This window comes from Ambystoma mexicanum, chromosome 1q (genome assembly GCF_040938575.1).
Source record: "Ambystoma mexicanum isolate Mex_15411 chromosome 1q, UKY_AmexF1_1, whole genome shotgun sequence".
Lineage (NCBI taxonomy): Eukaryota > Metazoa > Chordata > Amphibia > Caudata > Ambystomatidae > Ambystoma > Ambystoma mexicanum.
In genome coordinates, this window is record NC_090922.1 from 1,171,037,238 (window position 1) to 1,171,064,003 (window position 26,766).

The window sequence follows — 26,766 nt, forward strand, 5'->3', positions numbered from 1 at the left end:
TAACACACGTACCCTGCTCGCACAGGGCCAATCACGTGTGAAAGTACCCGCGCACCCCAGTAATACAGTACCCCGCTCGCACAGGGCTAATCACATGTGAAATTTCCGGTGCACCCAAGTAACACATGTACCCCGCTCGCACAGGGCCAATCGTGTGTGAATGTTCCCGCGCACCCCAGTAACACAAGTACCCCGCTTGCACAGGGCCAATTGTGTGTGAAAGTTCCTGCGCACCCCAGTAACACACGTACTCCGCTCGCACAGGGCCAATCAAGTGTGAAAATACCCGCGCTCCCCAGTAACACACGTACCCCGCTCACACAGGGCCAATCACGTGTGAAAGTACCCACGAACCCCAGTAACACACGTACCCCGCTCGCACAGGGCTGATCCCGTGTGAAATTTCCCATGCACCCCAGTAACACACGTAACCCCCTCGCAACGTGCCAATCGCGTCTGAAAGTTCCCACGCACCCCAGTAACACACGTACCCCACTCGCACAGGACCAATCATGTGTGAAAGTACCTGCGCACCCCAGTAACACACGTACCCTGCTCACACAGGGCTGATCGCATGTGAAATTTCCTGCGCACCCCAGTAACACACGTACCCCACTCGCACAGGGCCCATCACGTGTGAAAGTACCCACGCACCCCAGTAACACACGTACCCCGCTTGCACAGGGCCAATTGTGTGTGAAAGTTCCCGCGCACCCCAGTAACACACGCACCCTGCTCGCACAGGGCCAATCGCGTGTGAAAGTACCCGCGCACCCCAGTAACACACGTACCCCGCACGCACAGGGCCAATCACGTGTGAAAGTTCCTGCACACTCCAGTAACACATGTACCCCGCTCGCACAGGGCCAATCGCGTGTGAAAGTTCCCGCGCACCACAGTAAATCACGTACCCCACTCGCACAGGGCTAATCACGTGTGAAAGTACCTGCGCACCCTAGTAACACACGTACCCCGCTCGCACAGGGCCAATCGCGTGTGAAAATTCCCACACACCCCAGTAACACATGTACTCCGCTCGCACAGGGCCAATCGCGTGTGAAAGTTCCCGCGCACCCCAGTAACACACATACCCTGCTCGCACAGGGCCAATCGCATGTGAACGTTCCCGCTTACCCCGGTAACACACATACCCCGCTCGCACAGGGCCAATCGCGTGTGAAAGTAACCGCGCACCCCAGTAACACACGTACCCCGCTCGCACAGGGCTGACTGCGTGTGAAATTTCACACGCACCCCAGTAACACACGTACCCCACTCGCACAGGGCCAATTGCATGTAAAAGTTCCCGCGCACCCCAGTAACACACGTACCCCGCTCGCACAGGGCCAATCACGTGTGAAAGTACCCATGCACCCCGGTAACACACATACCCCGCTCGCACAGGGCCAATCGCGTGTGAAAGTAACCGCGCACCCCAGTAACACACGTACCCCGCTCGCACAGGGCTGACTGCGTGTGAAATTTCACACGCACCCCAGTAACACACGTACCCCACTCGCACAGGGCCAATTGCATGTAAAAGTTCCCGCGCACCCCAGTAACACACGTACCCCGCTCGCACAGGGCCAATCACGTGTGAAAGTACCCATGCACCCCAGTAACACACATACCCCGCTCGCACAGGGCCAATCGTGTGTGAATGTACCTGCGCACCCCAGTAACACACGTACACCACTCGCACAGGGCCAATCGCGTGTGAAAGTTACCGCACACCCCAGTAACACACGTACCCCACTCGCACAGGGCCAATCGCGTGTGAAAGTACCCGCGCACCCCAGTAACACATGTACCCCACTCGCACAGGGCCAATCGCATGTGAAAGTTCCCTCGCACCACAGTAACACACGTACCCCGCTCGCACAGGGCTGATCCCGTGTGAAATTTCCCACGCACTCCAGTAACACACGTAACCCGCTCGCACAGGGACAATCGCGTGTGAAAGTTCCCACGCACCCCAGTAACACATGTACCCCACTCACACAGGGCCAATCGTGTGTGAAAGTTCCCGCGCACCCCAGTAACACACGTACCCCACTCGCACAGGACCAATCACGTGTGAAAGTACCTGCGCACCCCAGTAACACACGTACCCTGCTCACACAGGGCTAATCACATGTGAAATTTCCTGCGCACCCCAGTAACACACGTACCCCACTCGCACAGAGCCAATCACGTGTGAAAGTTCCCACGCACCCCAGTAACACACATACCCCACTTGCACAGTGCCAATTATGTGTGAAAGTTCCCGCGCACCCCAGTAACACACATACCCCGCACGCACAGGGCCAATCACGTGTGAAAGTTCCTGCACACTCCAGTAACACATGTACCCCGCTCGCACATGGCCAATCGCGTGTGAAAGTTCCAGCGCACCACAGTAACACACGTACCCCGCTCGCACAGGGCCAATCACGTGTGAAAATGCCCACGCACCCAGTAACACATGTACTCCGCTCGCACAGGGTCAATCGCGTGTGAAAGTTCCCGCGCACCCCAGTAACATACATACCCCGCTCGCACAGGGCCAAACGCGTGTGAACGTTCCCGCGTACCACAGTAACACACATACCCTGCTCGCACAGAGCCAATCGCGTGTGAAAGTAACCGCGCACCCCAGTAACACACGTACCCCGCTCGCACAGGGCTGACCATGTGTGAAATTTCCCACGCACCCCAGTAACACAGGTACCCCACTCGCACAGGGCCAATTGCATGTAAAAGTTCCCGTGCACCCCAGTAACACACGTACCCCGCTCGCACAGGCCCAATCACGTGTGAAAGTACCCGTGCACCCCAGTACCACACATACCCCGCTTGCACATTGCCAATCGCGTGTGAATGTACCCGCGCACCCCAGTAACACATGTACACCACTCGCACAGGGCCAATCGCGTGTGAAAGTTCCCGCGCACCCCAGTAACACACGTACCCCGCTCGCACAGGGCCAATCGCTTGTGAAAGTTCCCGCACACCCCAGTAACACACGTACCCCGCTTGCACAGGGCAAATCGCGCGTGAAAGTAACTGCGCACCCCAGTAACACACATACCCCGCTTGCACAGGGCCAATTGTGTGTGAAAGTTTCCGCGCACCCTAGTAACACACGTACCCGCTCGCACAGGCCAATCACATGTGAAAGTACCCGCGCATCCCAGTAACACACGTACCCTGCATGCACAGGGCCAATCACGTATGAAAGTTCCTGCACACTCCAGTAACACATGTACCCTGCTCGCACAGGGCCAATCGTGTGTGAAAGTTCCAGTGCACCACAGTAACACACGTACCCCGCTCACACAGGGCCAATCGCATGTGAAAGTACCCGCGCACCCCATTAACACACGTACCCTGCTCGCACAGGGCCAATCATGTGTGAAAGTACCCGCGCACCCCAGTAATACAGTACCCCGATCGCACAGGGCTGATCACATGTGAAATTTCCGGTGCACCCAAGTAACACATGTACCCCGCTCGCACAGGGCCAATCGTGTGTGAATGTTCCCGCGCACCCCAGTAACACAAGTACCCCACTTGCACAGGGCCAATTGTGTGTGAAAGTTCCTGCGCACCCCAGTAACACACGTACTCCGCTCGCACAGGGCCAATCAAGTGTGAAAATACCCGCGCTCCCCAGTAACACACGTACCCCGCTCACACAGGGCCAATCGCGTGTGAAAATTCCCACGCACCCCAGTAACACATGTACTCCGCTCGCACAGGGCCAATCGCGTGTGAAAGTTCCCGCGCACCCCAGTAACACACATACCCTGCTCGCACAGGGCCAATCGCGTGTGAACGTTCCCGCGTACCCCAGTAACACACATACCCCGCTCGCACAGGGCCAATCGCGTGTGAAAGTAACCGTGCACCCCAGTAACACACGTACCCCGCTCGCACAGGGCTGACTGCGTGTGAAATTTCCCACGCACCCCAGTAACACATGTACCCCATTCGCACAGGGCCAATCACGTGTGAAAGTTCCAGCGCACCACAGTAACACACGTACCCCGCTCGCACAGGGCCAATCGCGTGTGAAAATGCCCACGCACCCAGTAACACATGTACTCCGCTCGCACAGGGTCAATCGCGTGTGAAAGTTCCCGCGCACCCCAGTAACATACATACCCCGCTCGCACAGGGCCAAACGCGTGTGAACGTTCCCGCGTACCACAGTAACACACATACCCTGCTCGCACAGAGCCAATCGCGTGTGAAAGTAACTGCGCACCCCAGTAACACACATACCCCGCTTGCACAGGGCCAATTGTGTGTGAAAGTTTCCGCGCACCCTAGTAACACACGTACCCGCTCGCACAGGCCAATCACATGTGAAAGTACCCGCGCATCCCAGTAACACACGTACCCTGCATGCACAGGGCCAATCACGTATGAAAGTTCCTGCACACTCCAGTAACACATGTACCCTGCTCGCACAGGGCCAATCGTGTGTGAAAGTTCCAGTGCACCACAGTAACACACGTACCCCGCTCACACAGGGCCAATCGCATGTGAAAGTACCCGCGCACCCCATTAACACACGTACCCTGCTCGCACAGGGCCAATCATGTGTGAAAGTACCCGCGCACCCCAGTAATACAGTACCCCGATCGCACAGGGCTGATCACATGTGAAATTTCCGGTGCACCCAAGTAACACATGTACCCCGCTCGCACAGGGCCAATCGTGTGTGAATGTTCCCGCGCACCCCAGTAACACAAGTACCCCGCTTGCACAGGGCCAATTGTGTGTGAAAGTTCCTGCGCACCCCAGTAACACACGTACTCCGCTCGCACACGGCCAATCAAGTGTGAAAATACCCGCGCTCCCCAGTAACACACGTACCCCGCTCACACAGGGCCAATCGCGTGTGAAAATTCCCACGCACCCCAGTAACACATGTACTCCGCTCGCACAGGGCCAATCGCGTGTGAAAGTTCCCGCGCACCCCAGTAACACACATACCCTGCTCGCACAGGGCCAATCGCGTGTGAACGTTCCCGCGTACCCCAGTAACACACATACCCCGCTCGCACAGGGCCAATCGCGTGTGAAAGTAACCGTGCACCCCAGTAACACACGTACCCCGCTCGCACAGGGCTGACTGCGTGTGAAATTTCCCACGCACCCCAGTAACACACGTACCCCACTCGCACAGGGCCAATCACGTGTGAAAGTTCCAGCGCACCACAGCAACACACGTATCCCGCTCGCACAGGGCCAATCGCGTGTGAAAATGCCCACGCACCCAGTAACACATGTACTCCGCTCGCACAGGGTCAATCGCGTGTGAAAGTTCCCGCGCACCCCAGTAACATACATACCCCGCTCGCACAGGGCCAAACGCGTGTGAACGTTCCCGCGTACCACAGTAACACACATACCCTGCTCGCACAGAGCCAATCGCGTGTGAAAGTAACCGCGCACCCCAGTAACACACGTACCCCGCTCGCACAGGGCTGACCGTGTGTGAAATTTCCCACGCACCCCAGTAACACAGGTACCCCACTCGCACAGGGCCAATTGCATGTAAAAGTTCCCGTGCACCCCAGTAACACACGTACCCCGCTCGCACATGGCCAATCACGTGTGAAAGTACCCGTGCACCCCAGTACCACACATACCCCGCTCGCACAGGGCCAATCGCGTGTGAATGTACCCGCGCACCCCAGTAACACATGTACACCACTCGCACAGGGCCAATCACGTGTGAAAGTTCCCGCGCACCCCAGTAACACACGTACCCCGCTCGCACAGGGCCAATCGCTTGTGAAAGTTCCCGCACACCCCAGTAACACACGTACCCCGCTTGCACAGGGCAAATCGCGTGTGAAAGTAACTGCGCACCCCAGTAACACACATACCCCGCTTGCACAGGGCCAATTGTGTGTGAAAGTTTCCGCGCACCCTAGTAACACACGTACCCCGCTCGCACAGGCCAATCACATGTGAAAGTACCCGCGCATCCCAGTAACAAACGTACCCTGCATGCACAGGGCCAATCACGTGTGAAAGTTCCTGCACACTCCAGTAACACATGTACCCTGCTCGCACAGGGCCAATCGTGTGTGAAAGTTCCAGTGCACCACAGTAACACACGTACCCCGCTCACACAGGGCCAATCGCATGTGAAAGTACCCGCGCACCCCAGTAATACAGTACCCCGCTCGCACAGGGCTGATCACATGTGAAATTTCCGGTGCACCCAAGTAACACATGTACCCCGCTCGCACAGGGCCAATCGTGTGTGAATGTTCCCGCGCACCCCAGTAACACAAGTACCCCGCTTGCACAGGGCCAATTGTGTGTGAAAGTTCCCGCGCACCCCAGTAACACACGTACTCTGCTCGCACAGGGCCAATTGTGTGTGAAAGTTCCTGCACACCCCAGTAACACACGTACTCCGCTCGCACAGGGCCAATCAAGTGTGAAAATACCCGCGCTCCCCAGTAACACACGTACCCCGCTCACACAGGGCCAATCGCGTGTGAAAATTCCCACGCACCCCAGTAACACATGTACTCCGCTCGCACAGGGCCAATCGCGTGTGAAAGTTCCCGCGCACCCCAGTAACACACATACCCTGCTCGCACAGGGCCAATCGCGTGTGAACGTTCCCGCGTACCCCAGTAACACACATAACCCGCTCGCACAGGGCCAATCGCGTGTGAAAGTAACCGTGCACCCCAGTAACACACGTACCCCGCTCGCACAGGGCTGACTGCGTGTGAAATTTCCCACGCACCCCAGTAACACACGTACCCCACTCGCACAGGGCCAATTGCATGTAAAAGTTCCCGCGCACCCCAGTAACACACGTACCCCGCTCGCACAGGGCCAATCACGTGTGAAAGTACCCATGCACCCCAGTAACACACATACCCCGCTCACACAGGGCCAGTCGTGTGTGAATGTACCTGCGCACCCCAGTAACACACGTACACCACTCGCACAGGGCCAATCGCGTGTGAAAGTTCCCGCGCACCCCAGTAACACACGTACCCCGCTCGCACAGGGCCAATCGCGTGTGAAAGTTCCCGCACACCCCAGTAACACACGTACCCCACTCGCACAGGGCCAATCGCGTGTGAAAGTACCCGCGCACCTCAGTAACACATGTACCCCACTCGCACAGGGCCAATCGCATGTGAAAGTTCCCACGCACCACAGTAACACACGTACCCCGCTCGCACAGGGCCAATCACGTGTGAAAGTACCCGCGCACCTCAGTAACACACGTACCCCGCTCGCACAGGGCTGATCCCGTGTGAAATTTCCCACGCACTCCAGTAACACACGTAACCCGCTCGCACAGGGACAATCGCGTGTGAAAGTTCCCACGCACCCCAGTAACACATGTACCCCACTCACACAGGGCCAATCGCGTGTGAAAGTTCCCGCGCACCCCAGTAACACATGTACCCTGCTCACACAGGGCTAATCGCATGTGAAATTTCCTGTGCACCCCAGTAACACACGTACCCCACTCGCACAGGGCCAATCACGTGTGAAAGTTCCCACGCACCCCAGTAACACACGTACCCCACTTGCACAGTGCCAATTGTGTGTGAAAGTTCCCGCGCACCCCAGTAACACACATACCCCGCACGCACAGGGCCAATCACGTGTGAAAGTTCCTGCACACTCCAGTAACACATGTACCCCGCTCCCACATGGCCAATTGCGTGTGAAAGTTCCAGCGCACCACAGTAACACACGTACCCCGCTCGCACAGGGCCAATCGCGTGTGAAAATTCCCACGCACCCAGTAACACATGAACTCCGCTCGCACAGGGTCAATCGCGTGTGAAAGTTCCCGCGCACCCCAGTAACACACATACCCCGCTCGCACAGGGCCAATCGCGTGTGAACGTTCCCGCATACCACAGTAACACACATACCCTGCTCGCACACAGCCAATCGCGTGTGAAAGTAACCGCGCACCCCAGTAACACACGTACCCCACTCGCACAGGGCTGACGTGTGTGAAATTTCCCACGCACCCCAGTAACACAGGTACCCCACTCGCACAGGGCCAATTGCATGTAAAAGTTCCCGTGCACCCCAGTAACACACGTATCCCGCTCGCACAGGGCCAATCACGTGTGAAAGTACCCGTGCACCCCAGTAACACACATACCCCGCTCGCACAGGGCCAATCGCGTGTGAATGTACCCGCGCACCCCAGTAACACACGTACACCACTCGCACAGGGCCAATCGCGTGTGAAAGTTCCCGCGCACCCCAGTAACACACGTACCCCGCTCGCACAGGGCCAATCGCTTGTGAAAGTTCCCGCACACCCCAGTAACACACGTACCCCGCTCGCACAGGGCAAATCGCGTGTGAAAGTATCTGCGCACCCCAGTAACACACATACCCAGCTTGCACAGGGCCAATTGTGTGTGAAAGTTCCCGCGCACCCTAGTAACACACGTACCCCGCTCGCACAGGTCAATCGCGTGTGAAAGTACCCGCGCATCCCAGTAACACACGTACCCTGCACGCACAGGGCCAATCACGTGTGAAAGTTCCTGCACACTCCAGTAACACATGTACCCCGCTCTCACAGGGCCAATCGTGTGTGAAAGTTCCAGCGCACCACAGTAACACACGTACCCCGCTCACACAGGGCCAATCGCGTGTGAAAGTACCCGCGCACCCCATTAACACACGTACCCTGCTCGCACAGGGCCAATCACGTGTGAAAGTACCCGCGCACCCCAGTAATACAGTACCCCGCTCGCACAGGGCTGATCACATGTGAAATTTCCGGTGCACCCAAGTAACACATGTACCCCGCTCGCACAGGGCCAATCGTGTGTGAATGTTCCCGCGCACCCCAGTAACACAAGTACCCCGCTTGCACAGGGCCAATTGTGTGTGAAAGTTCCTGCGCACCCCAGTAACACACGTACTCTGCTCGCACAGGGCCAATCAAGTGTGAAAATACCCGCGCTCCCCAGTAACACACGTACCCCGCTCACACAGGGCCAATCACGTGTGAAAGTACCCACGAACCCCAGTAACACACGTACCCCGCTCGCACAGGGCTGATCCCATGTGAAATTTCCCATGCACCCCAGTAACACACGTAACCCCCTCGCAACGGGCCAATCGCGTGTGAAAGTTCCCACGCATCCCAGTAACACATGTACCCCGCTCGCACAGGACCAATCGCGTGTGAAAGTTCCTGCGCACCCCAGTAACACACGTACCCCATTCGCACAGGACCAATCATGTGTGAAAGTACCTGCGCACCCCAGTAACACACGTACCCTGCTCACACAGGGCTGATCGCATGTGAAATTTCCTGCGCACCCCAGTAACACACGTACCCCACTCGCACAGGGCCCATCACGTGTGAAAGTACCCACGCACCCCAGTAACACACGTACCCCGCTTGCACAGGGCCAATTGTGTGTGAAAGTTCCCGCGCACCCCAGTAACACATGTAACCCACTCGCACAGGGCCAATCGCGTGTGAAAGTTCCCGCGCACCACAGTAACACACGTACCCCACTCGCACAGGGCTAATCACGTGTGAAAGTACCTGCGCACCCTAGTAACACACGTACCCCGCTCGCACAGGGCCAATCGCGTGTGAAAATTCCCACGCACCCCAGTAACACATGTACTCCGCTCGCACAGGGCCAATCGCGTGTGAAAGTTCCCGCGCACCCCAGTAACACACATACCCTGCTCGCACAGGGCCAATCGCGTGTGAACGTTCCCGCGTACCCCAGTAACACACATACCCCGCTCGCACAGGGCCAATCGCGTGTGAAAGCAACCGCGCACCCCAGTAACACACATACCCCGCTCGCACAGGGCTGACTGCGTGTGAAATTTCCCACGCACCCCAGTAACACACGTACCCCACTCGCTCAGGGCCAATTGCATGTAAAAGTTCCCGCGCACCCCAGTAACACACGTACCCCGCTCGCACAGGGCCAATCACGTGTGAAAGTACCCATGCACCCCAGTAACACACATACCCCGCTCGCACAGGGCCAATCGCGTGGGATACTCCCTGCGCCGGGGTGTACATGTATTCGGAGGGGTGTGCGGGGAGTTTTACTGGCATTTTCGTGGTTCGAGGCCTGTGCGCCATGTACTGGATTTGTGCGCTGTGCATGGCGCAACGTGAGGGGTTGGTGCGTAACTGGCGCTGCTGCAGGGTCGCTGCGTCACTCTGCACCACGGCTGGTTGTTGGATTTTAGTGCATGCGGCTGGCGCAGAAAGTCGCACACGCACACTGTGCGCCAGCTGCGTGCGCCACTTGTGCACTGAATTCTATGAATTACCCTGACAGTGGCCCTCATTACGACCCTGGCGGAAAGGGGAAAACGATGGCGGAAATGCAATACCGCCATCGAATAGCGCCCGGTGCGACTATGACCCGTCACCGCAAAGTACGAAGCCATTAGCGACACCGTAGTGAACGCCAACGCTAACTGCACTAAGCACGCGCGCGCGCGCCATGCCAAACCGCAAACACCACCATGGTGCAACGGTACGCCAATTCCGACCCTAGCGGACATGTACCTAACGCCATCAGGCATGGCGGAATGGACCATTCCGCCATGGCGAGAAGTACGGCATCGCGAATCAACCGTAAACGGCCCCACTGAGTGCCTGTACACCGCTCCCTGCCCACAAAGTACAACACCCTGTAGGTGCAATGAAGTCACAATGCAACCATTGAAATGTACAAAGCACCCATGCATGCCAACGAACAAAAGAAACACAAGAGGGGCCAATGGGAGCTGCAGGGCACAGATGGCACGAATACAGAAGCCATCCCAATGGACATGACCACAGTCCCCCCCCCCGAAACGCACGCAAACACAGGCACCTGTGACCAGCAACATTCCGAAAATCACATCATTCCACCAGTCCACCTGGCTGACCGCCATCTGTCACACAAAACCCAATCCCCCGCCCCTGAGCATGACAACATCCAAACTGTCATATAGGCAGCCCCCATCCCTGACCTCACGGGCTCAGTAGGCAAACGCGCCCAGCACAGTACCACGCAACTAAACCCCGAAGCAGGAACCCAATGCAGATCTCCTCACAATACATCGCCCCACATATAGGCACATGCCACATCACTTGCAAAGAAAAACGCTACACGGCCCAAATCAGAATAGAAATTTAATGCACAACAAAATCACCAAGCCCATACAGCCATCAGGCCATGAACTCCAAAACACATTTCACCATTGTGGGCTGCATCCGCAAGAAATGACCAGCCACTACTTGTGTGACGCCCTGTCCCATCATGGTACACAGAGCCACAATCACGTACGAAAAGGCAAAAAGGAAGCGCACACAACCGCAGGGCCGTCCCAATGGGGAGGCACTAGTCCAGCTGAAAGGCCGAAATGTTGCTCCGAGCCACCAGTACTGCGTAAGGGCATGTGGGCCACTGTCGATCGTCCCATAAGATCGTAATGCTGCTCCACCGATTAACACGAAGCAGCAGGTGTCGGGAGTAAAATCCATCTGCAGGAGTGGCATACAGATGGCAGTGGCAAAAGGGGAGGAGATACCTGTCAACCAAAAGAAAAGAACAAGAACAGAATGGCCATCAGAACTACATTCGAACAACTCACTTCAATGAGCACACGAAATCCACAGCCATATGCATGCCAGCCCACTCCAAAGGATCATCAACACCCCAAAGCCACTTGCGACTCATAACCATCTATACCTAGTTGTAAACACCATCACGAACGAGTGTACCTGTGCATGCGTCTGCCAAAACAGAATCCATCAGATGGGAATGTTAACGTGCATGGACACAAGTGTCTGAGGGCGCGTCGAGACAGGGAGGGCTCAACAAGGCCAGATAGACGATGGTCCCACTATGGCAGCCCTGCATCACATAGCGTAGGGGAGGCGGATAGATCCCTAGAAGCCCTGTACATGCCAAACTCTGCACCAAATCACCTGCCCATGCATCCATACATCATTCCCTCATCCCGGGATCAAAACGCCTGAATAATTACTCACATGACATTAGAAACGTCCATTGAGTCTGTGCGTAATGCAGCCTGCTACATCCACAGTGCCCCAGCCCGTAAATCCAGTGTTGTGAAGTAACATGTATTTGGGAATGGCCGGCCTCATCGCCCACGTAGCAATTGCGCATCCCAAACTATTCATATCAATCATTGCTCCCTCGCCATGGGCCCTGTCTCAAGGACATAGAACAATAGAACGTTATATTTGCAGTCAGACCTGTGGGCATCTCCTCGCCGCTAGCTGGAAACCGAAAGCGCCGCCCTTCGAATTCCTCATTTGCAACATCACGTCGAAAAGGCATCTCTGGCCGTTTGAAATCACTAATTATTCCATCGAGTGCGGCTGTGTGTGAAAATGGCAACTGCCTTCACCCACAAATGGGACGCCCCGCCCGTCGTTGCAACTCGGTACAGTGATGCATGAGGGCCCACCGTTACTCGAGTACTACGTTCCACTGACCCTTCACAAGTCCGTTCGCGACTGCACAGATAGTATGGGAAACAATGGGACCACAGCAGAATGAACATATCAACCAATCTTACACGCCCATCGGGTACAAATACATGATTGCAATAGCAAGATACCATTACCCGAATTGCAGCGTAGTGCGCGGGACGTGCTCGGCCAAAGGGGAGAGCCGTTTGCACAGGTGGAATCAATCACCACAGGTGGAGGCCATACAGCCTGAAAACACATAAATTGCACAGCCAGTCTCCTCCCACAACCACAGCGAAATGCTACCGGCAGGACTCGCGATGTTGGCCCTGGGGGACCTGATAGCACTGCAACTACTCCGACTCCAAGAAGAAGACGAACAACAACTACAACCAGCCGCACGGAGGAGACGCAGGAGGAGGAGGAGGCCAAGGCAGGGCCAGCAAGGCCCAGCAGCACAGCCACTACCACCACGCAGGCAGCCCGCAATCCCACGCCTCCGAGCACATCCGTTCAACCTCACTGATGAGCAGATCCACACCCTCTACCGTCTGGACCGGGACACCATAGCCGCCATTGTGGACATGACACAGACTGACCTAGTCAGCATGATAGATAGCCCAACCGCAATCCCACCCCTACTGAAGGTGGTGTCTGTACTCCACTTCCTGGCCACAGGCACCTACCAGCACACAGTCGGACAGTTGCATGGCATATCACAGCCACTGTTTTCACGGACACTATTCCAAGTGCTCGATGCCCTCCTGCAGCACGCAGACGACTACATCTCCCTACCACGCTCGGAGCAGGAAATTACGAACACAAAAGTGGGATTCCATGCACTTGCCGGCATACCGGGTTGCATTGGTGCCATCGACTGCACCCATGTTGAATTGGTCATCCCACATGCCATGGAGGCCCAGTACCGCAACCGAAAACAATTTCATTCCCTGAATGTACAAATGGTGTGTGACTCCAACAGGATCATTACGCATTGTTGTGCCCGATTCCCTGGATCAACCCATGATTCCATGGTCTGGAGGAACTCTACCATACCACGCTACATGGAGCGACACGCAGGGAACAGATCCTGGCTACTCGGTGAGTCTCATTGCATGCATGATGATGTGGGGTATGTGATTTGGCAATGTACTGGCAGGAAGGGGGGGGGGTGTGCGTACGTATCAATGGCATTCCACATCCTACGTTTATCGTCCACATACAGGTGATGCTGGATATCCACTGAAGAGATGGCTCCTCACACCAGTCCGGAACCCACGGGACCAGCATGAGGAGGACTACAACCATGCCCACTCACGTACCCGTGTAGTCATAGAACAGGCATTCGGCCTACTGAAGACTCGTTTCCGCTGCCTCAGCAGGTCTGGCGGGGCACTCCTGTACCGCCATGAGAAGGTTGCAAAGATGGTCATGGCATGTGTCATGCTCCACAACATGTGCGTACGTAGAAATGTGCCCATGCCCCCTGACGCTGAACTGCAAGCACCGGATGATGGTCATGATGAGGGTGGGGATGTGGCAGCACCTCAAGGAGTCTGCGAGGCACCGGAGGGCCGTGACATCCGTCAGCATCTCATTGATGTATGCTTCTAGCACTCACGCCTGGGGGCTGATACATGGACACGGGACTCGTGGCACTGCGTGTGTCTGGGACATGCACAATATGGACTGTACGCCTATGATGGCCTAGTACACAAAGATCAATGTCCACACATCTCATTGGGTGATCGTGCACTTTTTATGGCATATGTGATATCATGTGGAACACCCTATCGACCCGCCACCCAAGTGAGCCCAACACACCCCCTCCACCCTCCTACCTCCCACCCGAACACCAGTGTCCAAAGATGCTCATTGTCAGTGGCCTGTCGCTATTGCAAGCCCCCTCTGCGGGTATCAGGGGCACCCCTGCCTGTGGAGCGCAGGTTCCTCCCTGATCTACGTTGGGGGCTGCCCTGGACGGAACTTGCAACGGATGATGTGTCTGGCTGCTCACGTCCATGCATGTCCCTAAGGGTTTGCGAGAGCTCAGTGAGCACACGGCGCACTGCGGCAAGTTCGGCACATACGTCTTTGGACGTCGCATGCAGTTCCCCCCTCAGGCTCTCGGTGCTTCTCTCCATTTGGACTCTCAGGCTCTCGGTGCTACTCTCAATTTGTGCCCTTAGCGTCTCTGTACATCTCTCCATTTCTGCCCTAAGTGTCTCTGTTGATGTTTCTATGTCTGCCTTGGTGCCCCCACATTCATCGGCATGGTCCTTGAGGAGTGTGGCCATTTGCTGCTGTTGGACGATTAACTTGTCGAGGGACTGTTGCCTCTGCTGGGCCATGGCCATTTGCGGGGGTGTCACAGAGGGGCTGTTGTCCTCATGTTGCCTTGCCACAGGGCTTGGGGGGGATGGCCAGTCGTCGTCTTGTGGCTGCACCTGCGTGGTATCCTCATGTTGTACGGGATGGGACAGACAGGGGGATTGGGACAGGTCATGGATGGATCTGACCTCGACATCCCCGTCTTCTGTGTCCGAGCATGCTGCCATCAATGGGGTGTCACCTATGGTGCTGCTGCCACCAGAGGCAGTGCCTTCTGTGGCATCCATTGGGGGGACCTGTGGTGGTGGTGTTGTGGCCATGCTGGCTGCTGGGGTGCCTGTTGATGTTCCCTCCTCTGTGCTACCACCTGATTTGTGCTGCTGCCGTGTCTTGATGCGTGCAGCTGAGGTGGAGGGTCTCTGGCCGTTGGTCTTGGCCCTCTTTGCAGGTGTGCTGGTAGGGGTGTCCTGTGGCTCGTCGTTTGGATCGGACCCTGTGGTGGAGTAAAGGAGGGCGAGGGTTATTGATGGGTCTGTGGGAATTGGAATGGCATTGTATCACATGCTTTGGGGTGGTACCTGAGGGTGATTTGGGTCGGGGCCTTGGAGGTGCTTTGATTTGTGTGTGGAGTGAGGGTGCAGTTGTTTGGCAGCCTGCAGTTTGGGTGTGCCTGCTGCACGTGTAGTGCGTGTATTAGGGGTTTTTAATTATTTATGTATTTATTGTGGGTTTTAACGTGCGCTATCAGGCCGATGTGTGTGGACGTTATCCTGGACATGTGTTTCTGTTGCACTATGTGGACGCATGGTGCTTCACATGGATGGACTGTGTGGCTTGTTATATCTGGCCCACCTACCTGAATCTTCGGATGTCTGCACTCCTTTCTCCATCCCTCCGACTCCCTCAATGCTCTCCATTCCGATGGTGGAGGCACAGATTTCTTCCCAGGGGGTCAACTTGATGGGTGATTCAGGACCTCCCCCGGTGGCTGTGGCAATGTTGCGGTTGGCAGAGAGTATGCTGCGGACGCGTATCCGCAGGTCGTCCCATCGCTTGCGGCATTGCTGTGGGGTGCGGGGTGCGGTCCCCACCGCACTTACCCGCTGTGCCACCAGAGCCCATATGGCCTTCTTGTTTGCAAGTGCCGTCCTGGTCATTTGCGTGGAGAAGACCACGGCAGCATTCTCCTGGAGGGTCTCTGTTAGCACGGTGAGTTCCTCACGGGAGAAGTGGACCTGCCGCTTGCGGTCGCACGCTTTCTTCGCTGCTTTTCCCATTTTTCTTGGTTTCGCTAGGGTGGTTGACGGGGTGGGGTGTGTCTCAGGGTAGTGTTTTTAGTGGTTGTGTGGTTTTAGTGTATTTATAGGTGTACGCCGGGATGTTTCCCGTTCCGGGCCCGTGTTTTAACTTCCGTTTCCGTATATTTCCGGCCACCGTACTTTCCGGTAGGCGCACACTGCGGTGACCGCTAAGAGGGGTGGCGGTATTGCACCTGGGGCCCCGTACGGCGGCGGTGTGGGCCGTTTTGGGGTCTTTTCCGCCATCGCGGACTTTGCACTTCCGCCATGCCGTGGTGCTCGTGCCCGATGGGTCGGAATGGGCCGCACTTTGCTCCTTCGTGCAATGGCGGAAACGCTATTTACGCTGTGGCGCTCCGGTCAGTCGATTTCCGCAAGGGTCGTAATGAGGGCCAGTGTCTTTGAGGAACAGTAAGAATATAAAGGTAGTATTGTACTTACTTTTTTCTGGAATGAACAGGTTTCTTCAGATATGTTGTTTGTAGTTTAGACGCAGCTGATTTTCAGGAGAGTGGTCTTCACTGCAATTGTAAAAGGGAGAAGTTAGTAATTTTGTGTGTTTATAGCACTGATGTTAATGTAAACGTTCATTTTAATGTTTTTTGTGGTAGTATTCTTATTTGATATCTGAACATAGTATTTGCATGCATTTCATTTGACTATGTGCAGCCTTTATATGTTATTTACAGTATGTTAGTTCAACATGCTTCGCAAATGAGTAGAATTTTAAGGTCATGAAATTCACTTCTTTTTTTACAGCTGTGTTGTCGACAGCACAGAGGTTTGGAAGTGATAGTTAATTATAGTAGATGGGAAAAATTTGAATAATTTCATATTGTAACTAGACATGCGAACAATCGGGAGCACCTGAGAGGGAGATTTCACCACAGCAATCGGGAACACTTATTTTTCGTTTACGATTGCATTCAGCTTAGCATTATTTTAGGAGGGAGACAGTAAAAAATGGTGATATTTTTCAATGAATAAACGAGTCTTGCATGTAAATCGGGAGGGCTGGCATGTATGTATTGCCTATGCAGATTTAGTGCCATTACTCTGTTTATATGGAATCATGAGAGTTGTACATGTACTATGAATAAAATATGCATACCTGTACTTTGTAATCATGATGTGGATATGCATGGAGCTGTAAGTAGAAATCTTCGAGACTTGTACAGTAGTTTTTGTAGTCGGTGCTTCCCAATGATATGAGACTTGCATTCAGAGTGATCAACAGTACATTTGAAGTGCGGAACTCTGATGATGGAGTTAGATGTAGAGGTCTTGGATTTGATTGGTGGATGGTTGTCTGACTGCTTAGCTGTATCCAATGAGGGAATGGCACCGACAGTGATGTGGAAAGGGTCGAAGGGCTGGCTAAGAGTTACGTGCCGCGCGGACACTCCGGCTGTCCGCGAGTAGGGCATGCCACATACAGGGTTTTCTAGCAAATCGAGTATGGAAAGGGGACTGTAGGGATCAGCCAATCAGATACTGAGGTTGTTGATTTGTGTAGAAATAGAGTCTTTGGGCCTCATTACGACCCAGGCGGTAAGTTACCACCTGGGCCGTGACTTTACCACCATGGCGTAAACTATGTTTACGCCATGGTGGTTGGCGGACTTACCGCCCCATTCCGACCTTGGCGGGGCGGTAAGTCCCCAATCCCCATTTACCCTTCCCCATTCCCATTTTTGCCCCATAGGGCATAATGGGAGTGGGGAAGGCGTTAATTACGCCACCGTAAATTACGGTGGCGTAATTAACTCCATGGTCCCTTAGCGCCATGGATTTTAACACCCGCTAAAAGCAGGTGTTAAAAGCACCATGGCGCTAGGGGACCTCGTAATTGGCGGTAAGGGGTCGGCGCAGCTAACGCTGGCGTTAACCCCTTACCGCCAGGGTCGTAATGAGGCCCTTTGTAGTGAAGATGGCAGAGTTGGAGAAAGTCAGGGTGTTGTTGCTCGGAGATATGTTTGTCCATGGTTTACAGCAGTATTCTCAATGCAGGCATGTGGCAAACAATTTCGGTGTTAGAGGAGTGGAGGTGCTGTGGAGCGCTGTGACTGACTGTAATGTAGAGACAATTCTCCAAGTTTGTAGAGATATGCGTAGGATGAACAGTCCATATGTGGTAGTTTTGCACTATGGTGCTTTCCATTTGGGTTACATAAGTTCCACTACTTTGTTGGCAGATTTGGAACAGTTGGTTCAAGCAGTAATCAAAATCCTTCCAAATGCGAAAGTAATTTTTTCTGCATTACTACCTAGAGCAATGTGGGACAATAGTTCTGTTTTTTGTCCTCACCAAAACATTGCTAGCTGTGCAATCAATCGATGCATGCCTGCTTTCCTGCTAAGAGCTGGTATGTTTTTCTGTAACAACGAGAATATTGTTTTGAGTAATGCGGCTTATTTTGAAGCAGATGGTGTTTCTTTATCTTTTTTGGGAAATGCCATGTTCTTTTGGAATGTAAGGGTTGCTTTGGAACAGGTTATGTGAAGAATTTTGTTGTAAAATAAGAAGAAAACCCCCCGACCCCCACAAAAAAAACAAAATTACAGGTGTCTGTCAGGCATCTGCAAAAAAAACAAAAAAGGCTCTTTTCAGAGTCCACCTTAAAGGTGAAATGGAGAACACTATTTAAATGTACATTTGCTATGCTCAGATGTTCTACATGTTCGCGGACATGGCGGTAGTATGCGGACAGCGCGCATTACATACAGGAATTCTGGAGTGGAGAGGCATGCAAATGAGAATGAGTGGAGCTAGGGATTGGTCAGTAAAGTTTACTGGGTGTGTTGTGCACGGAGAGATTTAGTAAGGACGTCTTTTTCCTGAGAGAAGAGCAGATAGCTATGGCTGTGTGTTCTCGAAAACAGATTATCTGGATTTTGGGAGACTCATGGATACATTGGTTGGAGGTGCATGCAGAACATTGTGGTGTATCTGCAGATCATGGATTCCCTTATGTGAAAGTGTACTGGCATAGAGTGCGTGGAATGAAGTGGCTAGACTTGGTACCTCTCTGTGCTACTTTACAGACAGAGCGTCATCCTGACATAATTATAATTCAATGTGGAGGGAAAGTTTAGGACATGTGTCTGGAATTTCTTTGCAATTTGCAATGAAAGAAGGTCTTGAGAGGGTCATGAAGATGTTTCCAATTCCCCAAGTAATTTTTTCTCGTATTGCGCAAAGACAAATGTGGGTGTGTTCTTCTTCATTTGGTCCCCAAATGGAGAAAGCAAGGCGCAATGCCAATAAGGCTGTTTTTGCCTTTCTAAGAGATGTTGGCATGTCCTCTTTCCGCATTGATAATATTACGTTTCGTAGCACATTCATTTTTCGCAGAGATGGAGTCCATTTTACATATGCTGGCAATTAGATTTTTCTTCGAAAGGTACAAAATGCATTGCAACCTTTTTTGGAATTATAGTCACCTATTTTGCATTACATGTTGATGAATCCAAGTTTTTTAAACACACAAAACACCACCAAAAGGCTCTTTTCAGAACCACTACTTACACCCAGACAAAAGTGCATTGGTTTTGCTAGGGCAGCACCCCAAAATTTTGTCTGTCCTAGGACTGTCCGCGGACATTTAAAAACATGTGCAGGGGCCTACACCGTTTACTTGCTAGTTGTATTTTTAAACTGAGAAAGGCAGCTCTGAAAAGAGCCTTTTATTTATTTTAATTTTTTGTTTTATTTTTTTTAGATGTTTTATACATGACACACTAGGAGAGGAGGGTAAAGGAGCGTAAGGAAGGGACACCAACCACGGGGATAACAAAGGGCAGGTGGAATGAGGAAGATGTAGGGTGGGCATTATTTAGGTAGGTGGCAGGTCCCCTGGTGGTCCATGACTGTAGTCTCAAAAGCACTTCGAAGACTCTCCCCCCTGCAGAGTACTGCGTCGCAGTACATACACAATATTGTCACTATCGAAAGGTAAGGGTCAACAAGATTGCAAATGGCCTGTGAAGCAGCTGGAGGGATGCGCTCTCCCACAGAAGTGTCTCTTGTGGTGAGAGTATCAGAAACGGAGGATGCTGTGGAGGAACTCAACCTACTACGTTATTTACAAGGTACAACCTTGCAAATGTCTGCACCGTGGAACGAAGTTAGGTGTCCCTTCATGGATGTCGTACCAAAGCTGTACGAACCACGTCTCCCACGACTCAGCACCAATTGGCATTGGTTACAGGTGACCTTGTTCACACGTGCTTTCGGTACGTTACCATGAACGGTAAACAACCACCACACCGAAGACTCCCGCCGAGCGCTGGTAGTAGGGAGTTCCTCCATCTTATACCATTCATCCTCTTCATTCTCATTCTCTACATCCTCACGCATAGTCCCCTCTCCAGGCCCTTGGGGAGGTGGTGGTGGTGGTGGTTTTGGGGGTGGTGCTGAGGCTGATGTAGCAACAGCAGCCATGGATGCATTACAGTTGTTGAGGTAATCTCAGCTAGAGCACTAAAGGTAGCAAACGTCAATCTGCAATAGCCAAAAGTACAATGAAGATCAGCTCTGGGGTGTGGCTTTTTATAGGGGTGGAGGGGAGCGCCTCGAGAACATGTTGAACACTCAAAAGCGTTAAAATAAGTTACAAAAATATGTGGGAAGCCAGGGCCTTTGTCTGGGACATGTGAAATGGTGATTTTTTTACTGTAAAATAATTTGGATTGTCTGAATACGTTCTTTTAAAATGTTGGGCATCCAGACAGGGTCTGCAAATTATGACACACACCCAGCGTGGGTGCGGTCACATGATGACATCGTGAACACGTCCGCGAAGGGAACAGGTGTCCGCAGGACAGCAAATGTGCAGGAGCAGTCGTGCGCATGCGCACACGTGTTCTATGGACACTGTTCGGGTCCTGAAACTAATTAAAAGTGCGACACAAGTGAGAGGGACAGTTACGGACAGGCGCAATGTTCGCAGGACTTATGGGTATGGTGCGCATGTGCTTTGATGTTCTGCAGACTGTACAGTCAGGTATAGTGTCCTTAGCACACCTCCATTTTGTTTGACTATGGACATCTAGGACACCGCGCCTGTTCTACGGACAGTTCCATCTTGGTTGTGAACGGTATGGACAGGTATAGTGTCCTTAGGACACCCATATTTTGTAATTACGGACAGGCCGGACAGGCGCGCCGTCCACCAAAATTGTAATTGATTTAAAAAAAAAAATAAGCTATAAAGAATTTAATTACAAGAAACATAACTTTTTTATTTATTTACATATACACAAATTATTTAAGAGAGGGAAAGCAGAAAATGATACAAAATAGGAGAATTAGGAGTTAGGGAGATGATGGATGGGATGGGATGATGGGATGGAAATCTCATCAAAACCTTTATTTTGTTGTTCACGGTTTGGGGATAGTTCACTGGGACATGGAGAGGGGGCACAGGTACAGGTGGGACAATGGTACTTAATTTTTTCTTTGATGTGATCCCCCACTAACTGTTTTAAACTATTGAATTTTTCCTTAAGATTGTCTACTTTCTGTTCAATGCGTTCGAGAGTATTTTCCATTGTGTCTTTTGGAGTCACATTTTTCAATCTTTGTATGGTCTGTAAAAAATAAACATAAACCTCACTGCTAGGGGGTGGGGGTGCTGGGGGACATGTGTGGGACATGAGTGGGGGCCTGCTGGCAGGTGCCCCTGACTGCTGGGGGTGGGGGCACAGGGGGACATGAGTGGGGGCCTGCTGACAGGTGCCCCTCACTGCTGGGGGGTGGGGGTGCTGGGGGACATGAGTAGGGGCCTGGTGGCAGGTGCCCCTCACTGCTGGGGTGTGGGGGTGCTGGGGGACATGAGTGGGGGCCTGCTGGCAGGTGCTCCTCACTGCTGGGGGGTGGGGGGTGCTGGGGACATGAGTGGGACATTAGTGGGGGACTGCTGGCAGGTGCCCCTCACTGCTGGGGGGCGGGGGTGCTGGGGGACATGAGTGAGGGCCTGCTGGCAGGTGCCCTTCACAGCTGGGGGTTGGGGGTGCTGGGGGACATGAGTGGGGGCCTGCTGGCAGGTGTCCCTCACTGCTTGGGGGTGGGGGTGCATGGGGACATGAGTGGGGGCCTGCTGGCAGGTGCCCCTCACTACTGTGGGGTGGGGGCGCAGGGGGACATGTGTGGGACATGAGTGGGGGCCTGCTGGCAGGTGCCCCTGACTGCTGGGGGTGGGGGCACAGGGGGACATGAGTGGGGGCCTGCTGACAGGTGCCCCTCACTGCTGGGGGGTGGGGGTGCTGGGGGACATGAGTGGGGGCCTGCTGGCAGGTGCTCCTCACTGCAGGGGGGTGGGGGGTGCTGGGGACATGAGTGGGACATTAGTGGGGGCCTGCTGGCAGGTGCCCCTCACTGCTGGGGGGCGGGGGTGCTGGGGGACATGAGTGAGGGCCTGCTGGCAGGTGCCCTTCACAGCTGGGGGTTGGGGGTGCTGGGGGACATGAGTGGGGGCCTGCTGGCAGGTGTCCCTCACTGCTGGGGGGTGGGGGTGCATGGGGACATGAGTGGGGGCCTGCTGGCAGGTGCCCCTCACTACTGTGGGGTGGGGGCGCAGGGGGACATGTGTGGGACATGAGTGGGGGCCTGCTGGCAGGTGCCCCTAACTGCTGGGGGGCGGGGGTGCATGGGGACATGAGTGGGGGCCTGCTGGCAGGTTCTCATCACTACTGTGGGGTGGGGGCACAGGGGGACATGTGTGGGACATGAGTGGGGGCCTGCTGACAGGTGCCCCTAACTGCTGGGGGGTGGGGGCACAGGGGGACATGAGTGGGGGCCTGATGGTAGGTGCCCCTCAGTGCTGGGGGGTGGGGGTGCTGGGGACATGAGTGGGGGCCTGCTGGCAGGTGCTCCTCACTGCTGGGGGTGGGGGTGCTGGGGACATGAGTGGGACATGAGTGGGGGGCTGCTGGCAGATGCCCCTCACTGCTGGGGGGTGGGGGTGCTGGGGGACATGAGTGGGGGCCTGCTGGCAGGTGTCCCTCACTGCTGGGGGGCGGGGGTGCATGGGGACATGAGTGGGGGCCTGCTGGCAGGTTCTCCTCACTACTGTGGGGTGGGGGCGCAGGGGGACATGTGTGGGACATGTGTGGGGGCCTGCTGGCAGGTGCCCCTAACTGCTGGGGGGTGGGGGCGCAGGGGGACATGAGTGGGGGCCTGATGGTAGGTGCCCCTCAGTGCTGCGGGTGCTGGGGACATGAGTGGGGGCCTGCTGGCAGGTGCTCCTCACTGCTGGGGGTGGGGGTGCTGGGGACATGAGTGGGACATTAGTGGGGGCCTGCTGGCAGGTGCCCCTCACTGCTGGGGGGTGGGGGTACTAGGGGACATGAGTGAGGGCCTGCTGGCAGGTGCCCTTCACAGCTGGGGGTTGGGGGTGCTGGGGGACATGAGTGGGGGCCTGCTGGCAGGTGTCCCTCACTGCTGTGGGGTGGGGGTGCATGGGGACATGAGTGGGGGCCTGCTGGCAGGTGCCCCTCACTACTGTGGGGTGGGGGCGCAGGGGGACATGTGTGGGACATGAGTGGGGGCCTGCTGGCAGGTGCCCCTAACTGCTGGGGGGTGGGGGCACAGGGGGACATGAGTGGGGGCCTGATGGTAGGTGCCCCTCACTGCTGGGGGGTGGGGGTGCTGGGGACATGAGTGGGGGCCTGCTGGCAGGTACCCCTCACTGCTGGGGGGTGGGGGTGCTGGGGGACATTTGTGGGACATGAGTGGGGGCCTGCTGGCAGATGCCCCTCACTGCTGGGGGGTGGGGGTGCTGGGGGACATGAGTGGGGGCCTGATGGCAGGTGTCCCTCACTGCTGGGTGGGGGAGGTGCTGGGGGACATGAATGGGGACCTGCTGGCAGGTGCCCCTCACTGCTGGGGGTGGGGGTGCTGGGGGACATGTGTGGGGCATGAGTGGGGGCCTGCTGGCAGGTGCCCCTAACTGCTCGGGGGTGGGGGCGCAGGGTGACATGAGTGGGGGCCTGATGGTAGGTGCCCCTCAGTGCTGCAGGTGCTGGGGACATGAGTGGGGGCCTGCTGGCAGGTGCTCCTCACTGCTGGGGGTGGGGGTGCTGGGGACATGAGTGGGACATTAGTGGGGGCCTGCTGGCAGGTGCCCCTCACTGCTGGGGGGTGGGGGTACTAGGGGACATGAGTGAGGGCCTGCTGGCAGGTGCCCTTCACAGCTGGGGGTTGGGGGTGCTGGGGGACATGAGTGGGGGCCTGCTGGCAGGTGTCCCTCACTGCTGTGGGGTGGGGGTGCATGGGGACATGAGTGGGGGCCTGCTGGCAGGTGCCCCTCACTACTGTGGGGTGGGGGCGCAGGGGGACATGTGTGGGACATGAGTGGGGGCCTGCTGGCAGGTGCCCCTAACTGCTGGGGGGTGGGGGCACAGGGGGACATGAGTGGGGGCCTGATGGTAGGTGCCCCTCACTGCTGGGGGGTGGGGGTGCTGGGGACATGAGTGGGGGCCTGCTGGCAGGTACCCCTCACTGCTGGGGGGTGGGGGTGCTGGGGGACATTTGTGGGACATGAGTGGGGGCCTGCTGGCAGATGCCCCTCACTGCTGGGGGGTGGGGGTGCTGGGGACATGAGTGGGGGCCTGATGGCAGGTGTCCCTCACTGCTGGGTGGGGGAGGTGCTGGGGGACATGAATGGGGACCTGCTGGCAGGTGCCCCTCACTGCTGGGGGTGGGGGTGCTGGGGGACATGTGTGGGGCATGAGTGGGGGCCTGCTGGCAGGTGTCCCTGACTGATGGGGGGTGGGGGTGCAGGGGGACATGAGTTGGTGATCACTAGTGGAAGGTGACATGTGTGCTGGCTGGGGGGCATGGCCAGGGGTGCAGGGTAGTCCCCTGCGTTGTGGGTTGCCTGCAGGGGCTGTGGATGGGGTGGAGGGCACACCTCGGAAGACCCACACTGCCAATTCATGTATGGGACTCCCCGTGTACCCTACTAGATAAACATACCCGCTCTGACAGCGGAATCACGTGTAAAACTTCCTACGAACCCAAGTAATACACATACCCCACTCGCACAGGGCCCTTCGCGTGTGAAACTTCCCGCGAACCCCAGTAATACACGTACCCAACTTGCACAGGGCCCTTCGCGTGTGAAACTTCCCGCAAACCCCAGTAATACACGTACCCCACTCGCACAGGGCCCTTTGTGTGTGAAAATTCCTGCAAACCCCATTAATACACGTACCCCACTGGCACAGGGCTCTTTCGCGTGTAAAACTTCCCACGAACAGCAGTAATACACGTACTCCACTCGCACGTGAAACTTCCCGCGAACCCCAGTAATACACGTACCCCACTCACACAGGGCCCTTTCGCGTGTAAAACTTCCCACGTACCCTAGTAATACACGTACCCCACTCGCACAGGGCCCTTTCATGTGTAAAACTTCCCACGAACCCCAGTAATACATGTACCCCAGTCACACAGGGCCAATCGCGTGTGAAACTTCCCGCGCACCCCAGTAATACACGTACCCCACTCCCACCGGGCCAATCGCGTGTGAAACTTCCCGTGAACCCCAGTTATACACATACCCCACTCGCACAGGGCCCTTCGCGTGTGAAACTTCCCGTGAACCCCAGTAATACATGTACCCTACTCGCACAGGGCCCTTCGCGTGTGAAACTTCCCACGAACCCCAGTAATACACGTACCCCACTCGCACAGGGCCATTCGCGTGTGTAACTTCCCGTGAACCCCAGTAATACACGTACCCCACTCGCACAGGGCCAATCGCGTGTGAAACTTCCCATGTACCCCAGTAATACACGTACCCCACTTGCACAGGGCCAATCGCGTGTGAAACTTCCCGTGAACCCCAGTAATACACGTACCCCACTCGCACAGGGCCCTCCGCGTGTGAAACTTCCCGTGAACCCCAGTAATACACGTACCCTACTCGCACAGGGCCCTTCGCGTGTGAAACTTCCCGCGAACCCCAGTAATACATGTACCCCACTCGCACAGGGCCCTTCGCGTGTCAAACTTCCCGCGAACCCCAGTAATACACATACCCCACTCACACAGGGCCCTTTCGTGTGTAAAACTTCCCGCGAACCCCAGTAATACACGTACCCCACTTGCACAGGGCCACTCGCGTGTGAAACCTCCCGCGAACCCCAGTAATACACGTACCCCACTAGCACAGGGCCCTTTGCGTGTAAAACTTCCAGCGCACCCCAGTAATACACGTACCCCACTGCACAGGGCCAATCACATGTGAAACTTCCCGCGCACCCCAGTAATGTGCGTTCCCCTCTTGCCGTGTGCTGTGTGGCGGCCATGTATACTGGTACAGGGTTAGCGCAGCCCTTTGCGTTGGATTGGGGATTTTGATGGCTTTTCCCTGCGCTAGGGGCGTTCTTGGGGGCGTAACTGGTGCTGCTGCAGGGTCGCTGCGCCACTGTGCGCCACGGCTCGCTTTGGTAGCTAAAATCCATGAATACGCTGTACGTGGAAATAGATTTTCGCGCTCGTGGCTGGCGCAGACAATCGCACGCCCACACTGTGCGCCAGCGGCATGCGCCACTTGTGCGCTAAATTCTATGAATTACCCCCTCAATATTAACATGGACCTAGGTTTCAGAGATTTTACAATTAAATGGTTTGGATTGTGG